Raw genomic sequence first — 10332 nt, 5'->3', positions numbered from 1 at the left:
GACCACATGACTGGAGTGTTCTTTTTTTTTTTTAGGCCAGGAAGCTACGGGTCACATTGGCACATGTAGCTGTCACTAGTTTACCATGGCCCAAATCCTAAACAGTCACAATATTCTGGTTTGCAATATATCAGGGAACACATTTAATGTTATGTTGATTCAAGCTCTGAGGATTTGAGCATGTGTGCATCAATTTGTTATAAATTTAACAACCAATTGAGAGGGTAGGTGTCTTACATTCCATTAAATATATATTCTGATAGGAAATGGAAGACAGCTTCAGTGCTCTAAATAACAAATCAGCTAGTAAATTGTTTTAATAAAATATTTAATGAAACTGGACTAACACAGGTACTAATCCAAACTCATATCTTCGTCATCATCCTTGTCTTTGGAATCATCGTTCTCATGGTCAGACTTGCTGTCTGTCTCCATGGCTTTAGCAAAGGCCTCAATGTCTGGAATGGAGGAAAGCGCAATTAGAATTTCACTCATGAAAACAGCAGGTCATAACCTCTTATGGAAATCTTATTCAAAATGGTAGACACTAATGTTATGTAGGAATATCTGCACAGGCAGACCTGCATGTTATGTGTTCTCTATACAATATATACAAACAAGGTCCCTGGGTTCATGTTTTGTGGGCAGATACAGGACACTGACCTCCTTTGTTAGCTGCATCCACAGCTTCTGTTGGCAGCCCAAACTGGTTCATTAGAGGCCCCCAACTGCCCTGAAGCCAGGGCACTACAGAACAGACCCATGGCCTACAAAGAGAATAATCACTGCTTTACATCATATATACTCATACTGTAGTATATGAAATTTAGCACTCAAGTGGTAACTAAAAGAAAGACCAGGATCACTTTATCATACTATAGTAAGTGTTCTAAGAAAACACTGCTACTCAAGTGTGCTCTACAGAGAAAGGAAGAGCACTGCTCAAAACATACTCAGAGCAGTTTGTGTGTGTGGTATACCTGCTGAAACTGTGGGGAGGTGAGTATGTGGTGGAGCTTGTCGGTGCTCTGAGGCAGGGCCTCCTGACGGCAGGAAAGGCAGCAGCCTCTCCTGGACCTCAGCATTGGCCAGGATAGGAGCCATGATTTCAGGGGTAACAACACTGGCCAGGTTCACTTTAGAGAGAACAAACAGTCATTCATATTTCATAAAGACATCAGACAGGTGATAAATACAGAGGGCCATTCAACTTCAGTCATGGATCTACTGCTGCAAGGTTTTATTTCACTGGTAACAGCATGATTACAGTCCCTTATTTCATTGTAAATGTCTTCAAGAGACTCCTTATTGCTCTGTCCACTGTTCTAAACTGTTGAGCTGTGTTGTGAGCTGCTCTATAATTTAGTTTAGTCCCTCACCTCCCTGCCCGGCTGCAGGTACATTCATGGTTGCTAGGATACTCTGCAGGTCACTCAGCTGGATTGGCTGGGTGGGGCTGGCTGCCCCGGCTGTGAGGGAGGGGGAAACAGGGGTGGCGGGTGAGGCCATGGGTGACACTGCACTGGTGGCAGATGGGGTGATGGGTGTGGTTGGCACCTGGGAGGAGCCCAGCTGGGTGACAGCAAAGGTGGGGGTGACCGCAGGAGACTGAGATGGACTGAGCGGGAGAGAGACCGAGAGACTAGCTAAATTCACAGGGGTTGTAATAAATGTAGAATAAGCTATCTGTAAAAGTTGGCTAAGTATTGAGTGTGTAGTCTAAGCTGAAGAGAGACAAGTGTATAAATGTACTAAATTCATTAATTTAGTAGTGAAGTAGTCTGTTGGCTTGTGGTACCTTGAAGAGGAGTTGCGGGCTGCAGGACCTCCACTACTTAGCAGGCTGGCCAGGCCCGGTTCAGCCAGAGCCCCAAGACCTCCTACAGACAGACACATGACAGAAATAGGGAGCGGATTTATTAATTTGTCTCCCAAAGAATCCTGTTATGATAGACATTGTTGCAATTAATGACAACCCAATAGTCAGGCACTCCAGAACACATTCTCAGTCAATCCAGCTATCGGCTGTTTAAAGCACATTGCTACGAGTGGTAAAAAAAGACTGTGCACTAAACAATAGCCACTTACCAAGACCTCCCAGTCCAGTAGGTCCAATGAGCTGCATGAGCTGGTTGTGACTCATGTTACCGAGGAGACTGCAGTCCATCCTCGCCTAGGACAGGAGGAAGAATGCAAAATGTTCCCAAACGGATCAACACATCATGCACAAGGAGAGGCTGAGTGGGGAAGGAACTATTGTCTCTGAGAATGCATTGCTTCCTGTGTCAACATGCCACAGTACCTTTGCACTCTGTTTATGAGTGTGTGCACTGTACCCTTCTTTAATCCTTACCACTCAGAGCAGACAGTTCATGCCCGCTGCTGCCTCCACTGTCCAGGGCTCCAGGCATAGGAGGGTTGTTAAGATACTCATTCACGTTACGGCAGTACTCCTCATCCTTATCAGCCTTGGACTCCTATAACAGAGAAACACTTTATTACACCAGGAACTTATTTTTCTCATACAATTGGCAGCTGATAACATTACCTTCCTCTCCAGATAAATATACAAAGGAGGCAGAGTTATATACAATATACAAAGGTGGCAGGGGTGTTGTTGGGTGTGTTTAGACAGGCTGCCCAATTCTGATAATTTTTCACGAATAGGTATTTTGACCAATCAGATCAGCTCTGAAAATGATCTGATGTTAAAATATCTGATGTGATTTGTCAAAAGACCAATTAGTGGGGGAAAATATCAGAATTGGGCTGCCTGTGTAAACACAGCCATAGGATCTTCATCATGCCATACACACCTGCATCCAGAAGAACAGTCTCTTGGAGCCAGCCTTGAACTTCAGAACAAACACCCGACCAGTAGTGCACTGGTTCACTCTCTTGAACTCACAATCGTCGGGGAAGATGATCAGGTCCTGAATAGGGACAATAATATTAATCACAGAGGTTAGTTAACCATGACAACACAAAGGACAGAGAGCGAGAAAAGTGCCACTGACATCCACGTTTCCAGAGGTCCGATCCTTCCAACAGAAATGAATGAGGGAGTCGTCAGTCTGAACATAGAATTGTCCCTTGCGCTTGTCTGGAGTCACTGTGCTACCCTTCATGGTCATCTTCCCTGCCCGAAACTCAACCAGGAATTTGCTGGAGGAGCCGCGGGACCCTGACACCACACTGGGAAACAGAGCTCCCGACATGATGATCTGGTGTTGGACAACGATGATAAACAATGACAAAAGTTAGCTTGCTAGCCTAGCTAACGTTAGCCATCGAGTCAGCTAGCTTCCGAATTTTAGCTAGCTAGCTACTGGTATATCAACAATGTAGCAATCTAACCTTTAATTGCATTATCCTGAATTCAACATGTATCTAGCTACTTAAGTAATAGTGCCAATAGATACATATTTTTTAAAACACAAATTTACATTTTACTTTGAGATAGAAGATGCCAGATGGCCTTGGAATCAGATTACGACACTGGCTAGAGGAGAACGCAGCAATTTGATAGGTGAAGTGTCGTTTCCTAATCAACGGCTCTTTTTGGTGAACGTTGGGAACCGAATTGCATCGGTGAAAGAGCCAATTCATTAAGAGCCAATTCATTTGGCTCTCTGGTTTGCAAACTGCTACTGCTTTTTGAGCTCAAAACAACATTTAAATGTAGATACGTTACAGAATAATGAACAAAATAGGCTGAATCCTCACTGCAGAAACAATAAATAGTGGGGAGAGCGTGGTCCACGATACTTTTTGCAGTGTTAAAAAAATATATATCAGGTGATCTAATAATTAGGCCAGGTAAAAATGTATTTGTTGAACGCGCATTTCATAATGGTAGCCTACTTTTTGGCTTTTACGTTGGATATTTTTTTTTTTTCACGATTCTTATTTCTTAGTCAAATGTTAATTACTTAACACCCATCCCGGATCCGGGAGCATCCTCATCAGTAAAAGCTGACTAGCATAGCCTAGCATCACAAGTAAATAATAGCATATAAATATCATGAAATCACAAGTCCAATACAGCAAATGAAAGATAAACATCTTGTGAATCCAGCCATCATTTCCGTTTTTTTTAATGTTTTACAGCGAAAACACAATATGTATTTCTATTAGCTAACCACAATAGCCAAAGACTCAACCGCATATTTTCACCATGTTTCTACCGCATAGGTAGCTATCACAAAACCGACCAAATAGAGATATAATTAGTCACTAACCAAGAAACAACTTCATCAGATGACAGTCTTATAACATGTTATACAATAAATTTATGTTTTGTTCGAAAATGTGCATATTTGAGGTATAAATCATAGTTTTACATTGCAGCTACCATCAAAAATATCACAAAAGCAGCCAGAATAATTACAGAGAGCAACGTGAAATACCTAAATACTCATCATAAAACATTTATGAAAAATACATGGTGTACAGCAAATGAAAGATAAACATCTTGTGAATCCAGCCAATATTTCCGATTTTTTAAAGTGTTTTACAGCGAAAACACAATATAGCATTATATTAGCTTACCACAATAGCCAAACACACAACCGCATTTATTCACCGCATAGATAGCATTCGCAAAAACCAGCAAAAGATATAAAATTAATCACTAACCTTGACCAACTTCATCAGATGACAGTCTTATAACATCAGGTTATACAATACACTTATGTTTTGTTCGAAAATGTGCATATTTAGAGCTGCAAACCGTGGTTATACATTGTGAATATGTAGCATCGATTCATCAGAATGTCCGGAGCTATTTTGGACACTCACCTAATCTGACCAAAGAACTCATCATAAACTTTACATAAAAATACTTGTTGTATGGCAAATGAAAGATACACTGGTTCTTAATGCAACCGCCATGTTAGATTTTTTAAAATAACTTTACCATAACAAACAGCTTGCTTTATTGCGAGACAGCGCCCGCCAAAACGGCAGAGAATAGGAATCAACATTTTCCACAGAAATACGAAATAACATCATAAATTGTTCTTACTTTTGCTGAGCTTCCATCAGAATCTTGTACAAGGAGTCCTAGGTCCAGAATAAATCGTTGTTTGGTTTTAGAATGTCCTTTTCTCCTGTCGAATTAGCAACCTTAGCTAGCCATGTGGCGCGAACATGCCCATCTTCTCTATACGCAAAGAACGGAAAATTCCAAAAGTCCCAATAAACGTTGAATAAACTGATACAACTCGGTTGAAAAAAACTACTTTATGATGTTATTATCACATGTATCAAATAAAATCAGAGCCGGAGATATCCGCCGTGTATACCGAACGCTTTTCAGAAGCCAATGTCGACGTACTTCGCGCGCCAGAGAAGACAAAGAAATTTCCAGACCTGTCACTCCAAAAGCTCTTGTTCGGCCTCAGATCAAGCTAGACACCCCATTCCACCTTCCACTGCGTGTTGACATCTAGTGGAAGGCGTATGAAGTGCATGCATATCGATAAATATTAGGCAATTGAATAGGCAGGCCCTGGAACAGAGCATCGTTTTCAGATTTTTCACTTTCTGTATGGAAGTTTGCTGCAAAATGAGGTCTGTTTTACTCACAGATATAATTCAAACAGTTTTAGAAACTTGAGAGTGTTTTCTATCCAATAGTAATAATAATATGCATATTGTACGATCTAGAATAGAGTACGAGGCAGTTTAATTTGGGCACGATTTTTTCCAAAGTGAAAACAGCGCCCCCCTATTGACAAGAAGTTTTTAAGCATTTTGAACGAAGAGCCATTTGATGAGAAAAGACTCGGAATGCCCATCACTAATAGGAGGGTGAAACCACTGTACCAAATATTTTTTATAGCTAACCTAAAAAAGACCACAGCCTGTCGCCCAATGGGAGCATATTAACCATAGTGGGCAGAACAAGCAAGGTGTAGAGCCAAGCACGAACTAGCAAGATCCTATTGGTGCGTTCTACCATATATTTCCATATTTCCGTTAGGAACACATACTCTGGGATGTGCGAGTGCAATAACTAAATTTGCTCTTGCGTTCCTTCTAAACAATACAATTTTTTGAAACTTTGGCAAAGGGTAAAGTCTACAAAACTTTGTCCATTCTGTTCGTAACAGATTGTAGTTTTGGGAACAGAAAACTGTATTGAGATTAAATGTTTCATCGATGAGAAAATTTGAAGAATGTCGGCCAAAATCCATCTCGCTCCATCTTCTCCCACTGCCGTCAATTGGGATATCTCTCATCACCATACAGTGCATTCAGAAAGTATTCGGACCCCTTGACTTTTTCCACATTTTGTTATGTTACAGGCTTATTCTAAAATTGATTTTTTTTTTTTTATAAAAAAATCCCACAGGTTTAGACATTTTTGCAAATGTATAAAAAATAAATGAAATATCACATTTACATAAATATTCAGATCCTTTACTCAGTACTTTGTTGAAGCACCTTAGACAGTGATTACAGCCTTGAGTCTTCTTGGGTATGATGCTACAAGCTTGGCACACCTGTATTTGGTGAGTTTCTCTCATTCTATTCTGCAGATCCTTGTCCTGTTGGAAGGTGAACCTTCGACCGTCTGAGGTCCTGAGTGCTCTGGAGCAGGTTTTCATCAAGGATCTCTGTACTTTGCTCTGTTCATCTTTCCTCGATCTTGACTAGTCTCTCAGTCCCTGCTCCTGAAAAACATGACCACAGCATGATGCTGCCACCACCATGCTTCACAGTAGGGATGGTGCCAGGTTTCCTCCAGACCTGACACTTCGCATTCAGGCCAAAGAGTTCAATCTTGATTTCACCAGACCAGAGAATGTTGTTTTTCATGGTCTGAGTCCTTTAGGTACCTTTTGGCAAACTCCAAGTGGGCTGTCATGTGCCTTTTACTGAGGAGTGGCTTCCGTCTGGCCGCTCTGCAGAGATTGTTGTCCTTCTGGAAGATTCTCCCATCTTCACAGAGGAACTCTAGAGCTCTGTCAGAGTGACCATGGGGTTTTTGGTCACCTCCCTGACCAAGGCCCTTCTCCCCCGATTGGTCAGTTTGGCGGGGCGGCCAGCTCTAGGAAGAGTCTTTGTGGTTCCAAACTTCTTCCATTTAAGAATGATGGAGGCCACTGTGTTATTGGGGACCTTCAATGCTGCAGACATTTTTGGTACCCTTTCCACAGACCTGTGATTCGACACAATCCTGTCTTGTAATTCCTTCGACCTCATGCCTTAGTTTTTGCTCTGACATGCACTGTCAACTGTGGGACCTTATATAGACAGGCGTGTGCCTTTCCAAATCACGTCCAATCAATTTAATTTAGCACAGGTGTACACCAATCAAGTTGTAGAAACATCTCAAAGATGATCAATGGAAACAGGATGCACCAGAGCTCAATTTTGAGTCTCATAGCAAAGGGTCTGAATACGTATGTAAATAATCCATTTTAGAATAAGGCTGTAATGTAACAAAATGTGGAAAAAGTCAAGGGGTCTGAAAACTTTCCCGAATGCACTGTATTTGGTGGTGAGTGGAAATGCCAAATCGACGCTTCAGATTTATACATCCGGTGAAACATCTGGCTCATTGTTCTATCTGTGACTGTACTGTTGGTATGACTGTTGTTGTTGTTGTTCTTCTTCTTCTTCTGTGGTTGTCACGATAGTCATAATGAGCGGACCAAGGCGCAGCGTGAGTATAGTTCCACATATTTTTAATCTCCGTGAAACAAACAAAACAATAAAGAAACAACGAAACGTGAAGTCATGACGTGCACACAGGCAACTAAACACAAACAATATCCCACAAAACACAGGTGGGGAAATGGCTACCTAAATATGATCCCCAATCAGAGGCAACGATAAACAGCTGCCTTTAATTGGGAACCATATTAGCACCAACATAGAAATAGACATACTAGAACACCCCCTAGTCACGCCCTGACCTACTACACCATAGAGAACCAAGGGCTCTCTATGGTCAGGGCGTGACAGTGGTTTTTATATGACAGTGGGCAACCAACTTTAAGGTCCATTACCGCCACCAACCGGACTGGAGTGTGTACCAGAGACAGGAAAAATCTAAATCCTACCTGTTATTCTCATCTCGAAGAACTAGGACATGTTCCACTCTCTCCATCTCCTCCTGACAGTGATTACACCTCCCAGTGAGATGTTTTCCTACCGAAACCACCTGTAAAGTAAAAAATAAAATGGTACAGAAATATGTTTTAGAGAAATAATTGAATTCAAATTGGAATATATTAACATGACAATACATTCACATTTCCGGGCATACTTATTATTGTTGCATAGTGAACACACCTGGTTGACCACTCTTCTCCATCCTTGGAAGGTTATTTGCGTGCAGCTCTCTGTTTTTCCTCTAGTCTGTCCTTTTCTACACTTGCTGTGTCTGCAATATATAAAACCACCTCATTTATAAAACAAACCCATGTGCTCCATTTTGTGTGTTTATCAATGAATCTAGAATGTTGTTATGGAATCGTGTGTAAGTATCTGTGTTCCAATGTGAGTCAATACCCAGGTCTCCATTCTCCATGGCTCTGACGTCAGGTCTTAGATGGCATTCTTACGCTGCCAATAGCCTCACCATGCCAGGCTCCAGCTCATTCAGAATCATGGTGAAATGATACATCTATACCACAGAGAGAGAGAGCAAGGATCAGAGTCAGGGTTAATTAGAAACACAGGAGAGACAGAAAGAAACACAGATATACATCATGGCTCCCTCTGTGTGTGTGTGTGTGTGTGTGTGTGTGTGTGTGTGTGTGTGTGTGTGTGTGTGTGTGTGTGTGTTTGTTACCTCTTCTGAATGTGCAGGTCATGGAGTTATTCTCCACAGTTAGACACTTCCTGGTATCACAGAGACGGTCTCTTGAACCTCAGGCATATCCTCAGTCTCCTTTTCTCCAGCACTTTGCTAATACATACAATACACATTAGCCTACTACAATCTACAGACAGTTGCATTCACACAAACTTTAAAGCAACATATATAGCCATAATAACTAGAGCTGCTGTAGCACACTATGCCAACTACCTACAAATACACTTATACCATACCTTCACCTAAAGCCACTGCATGTTTATGTGAAAGGAAGAAACACTGTTTAATAAAAAAAATAAAAAAAATGTTTTGCCATTGTTTAAAAACAATTGGACAAATCACAGGTCTGTGTGCTCCCCTGTTAATTTTTCTTAGTATCCCCCCTCTGACTTTTTGTTGGCTTCATACACTTTAGGCTCCACACTGTACATACACTCTGTTCACTTCCCATACAGCACACGGCGCCATACAGTTACCGATGTCTGATATTATAAAACACCCCCAAAAATGTATTATCCGGTGAAATAATTCAGTTTACGCTGTGCTGTGGTTTTTGGTTCGTTAACTTCACAATTAATTTTTCTAAGCTGCGCTCGCATTCTACACATGGTGTATTTCTTTATATTTTTTCCTATGGAGGGGGTAGGCATGCATCGACACGGCCTTCCAGGATGCAATCAAAGGCACTAGACTAGATCTAAGTAAGAGGACTCTATTCTTCTCTCACCTCTTAATCTGAATGTGGCCCTCCACTTTGTGCAGCTCTTTCACAAACATGCCGCACAGCTTGAAGTTCAACACACACTTGTCCCCCGTGCTGACCAATCAGAAGAGGCAGGAGGTAGAACATTAACATAGTAAATACAAATAATAATAATAAGCGTTGGTTGTGAACAAAGAATAAAGGTTTGGTCTTTTCTGTCTTACTTGTGGTTGACTATTTCCACAGTTCCATATTGCTCAATCCAGAGTTTTCCCATGATGATATGTACACAGCAGAGGGTTTGTCCATGTATACGCCTCTATGTCTGCAACAAAACAAGTCATTAATAAGTCACTAGCTGTTGATGTGAGAAAGAGAGTCTGTATATGTGCTTAGTACACACAGATGTCAACATACATACACTTTCTTACACACACTCAATCAAATCACAAGCAGCTCCAGTGTCATAGTGCCTTTAGGCTCCACCTCCACGCTCTTGCCCCAGAACTTGAGTTTGGGGTAGAGGGAGCTGTGGAACTCAAACTCCTGCTTCAGAGACTGGGCATGGAAGGTACTACTAATAGGTGGATGGTGGCTCACTTGTTCTGAGATCAACCTGTACCCCTCGTCCTCACACAGACAGACAAGAAGCAAACTTTAAAAAGTGCTTAATCCGACACTTAAAAAATAAATAGATTATCCAAATAGAGTCGACTTATTTAAAGAGAGCGATAACACAGGAGAAAACAAAGTATGTCATTGTGTGAGCCTCATCTTCAGTTCCCGGTAAGAGCAG

General features: G+C 41.4%; 1 pseudogene; it reads right to left on the bottom strand.

Annotated features, from left to right (window-relative positions):
* Positions 1-89: 89 nt before the first annotated feature.
* Positions 90-9813, bottom strand: LOC120058648 (annotated as a pseudogene).
* Positions 9814-10332: the final 519 nt, after the last annotated feature.

This window comes from Salvelinus namaycush, chromosome 14 (genome assembly GCF_016432855.1).
Source record: "Salvelinus namaycush isolate Seneca chromosome 14, SaNama_1.0, whole genome shotgun sequence".
NCBI classification, from domain to species: Eukaryota; Metazoa; Chordata; class Actinopteri; order Salmoniformes; family Salmonidae; genus Salvelinus; species Salvelinus namaycush.
This window is presented reverse-complemented; position numbering and strand designations above follow the sequence as displayed.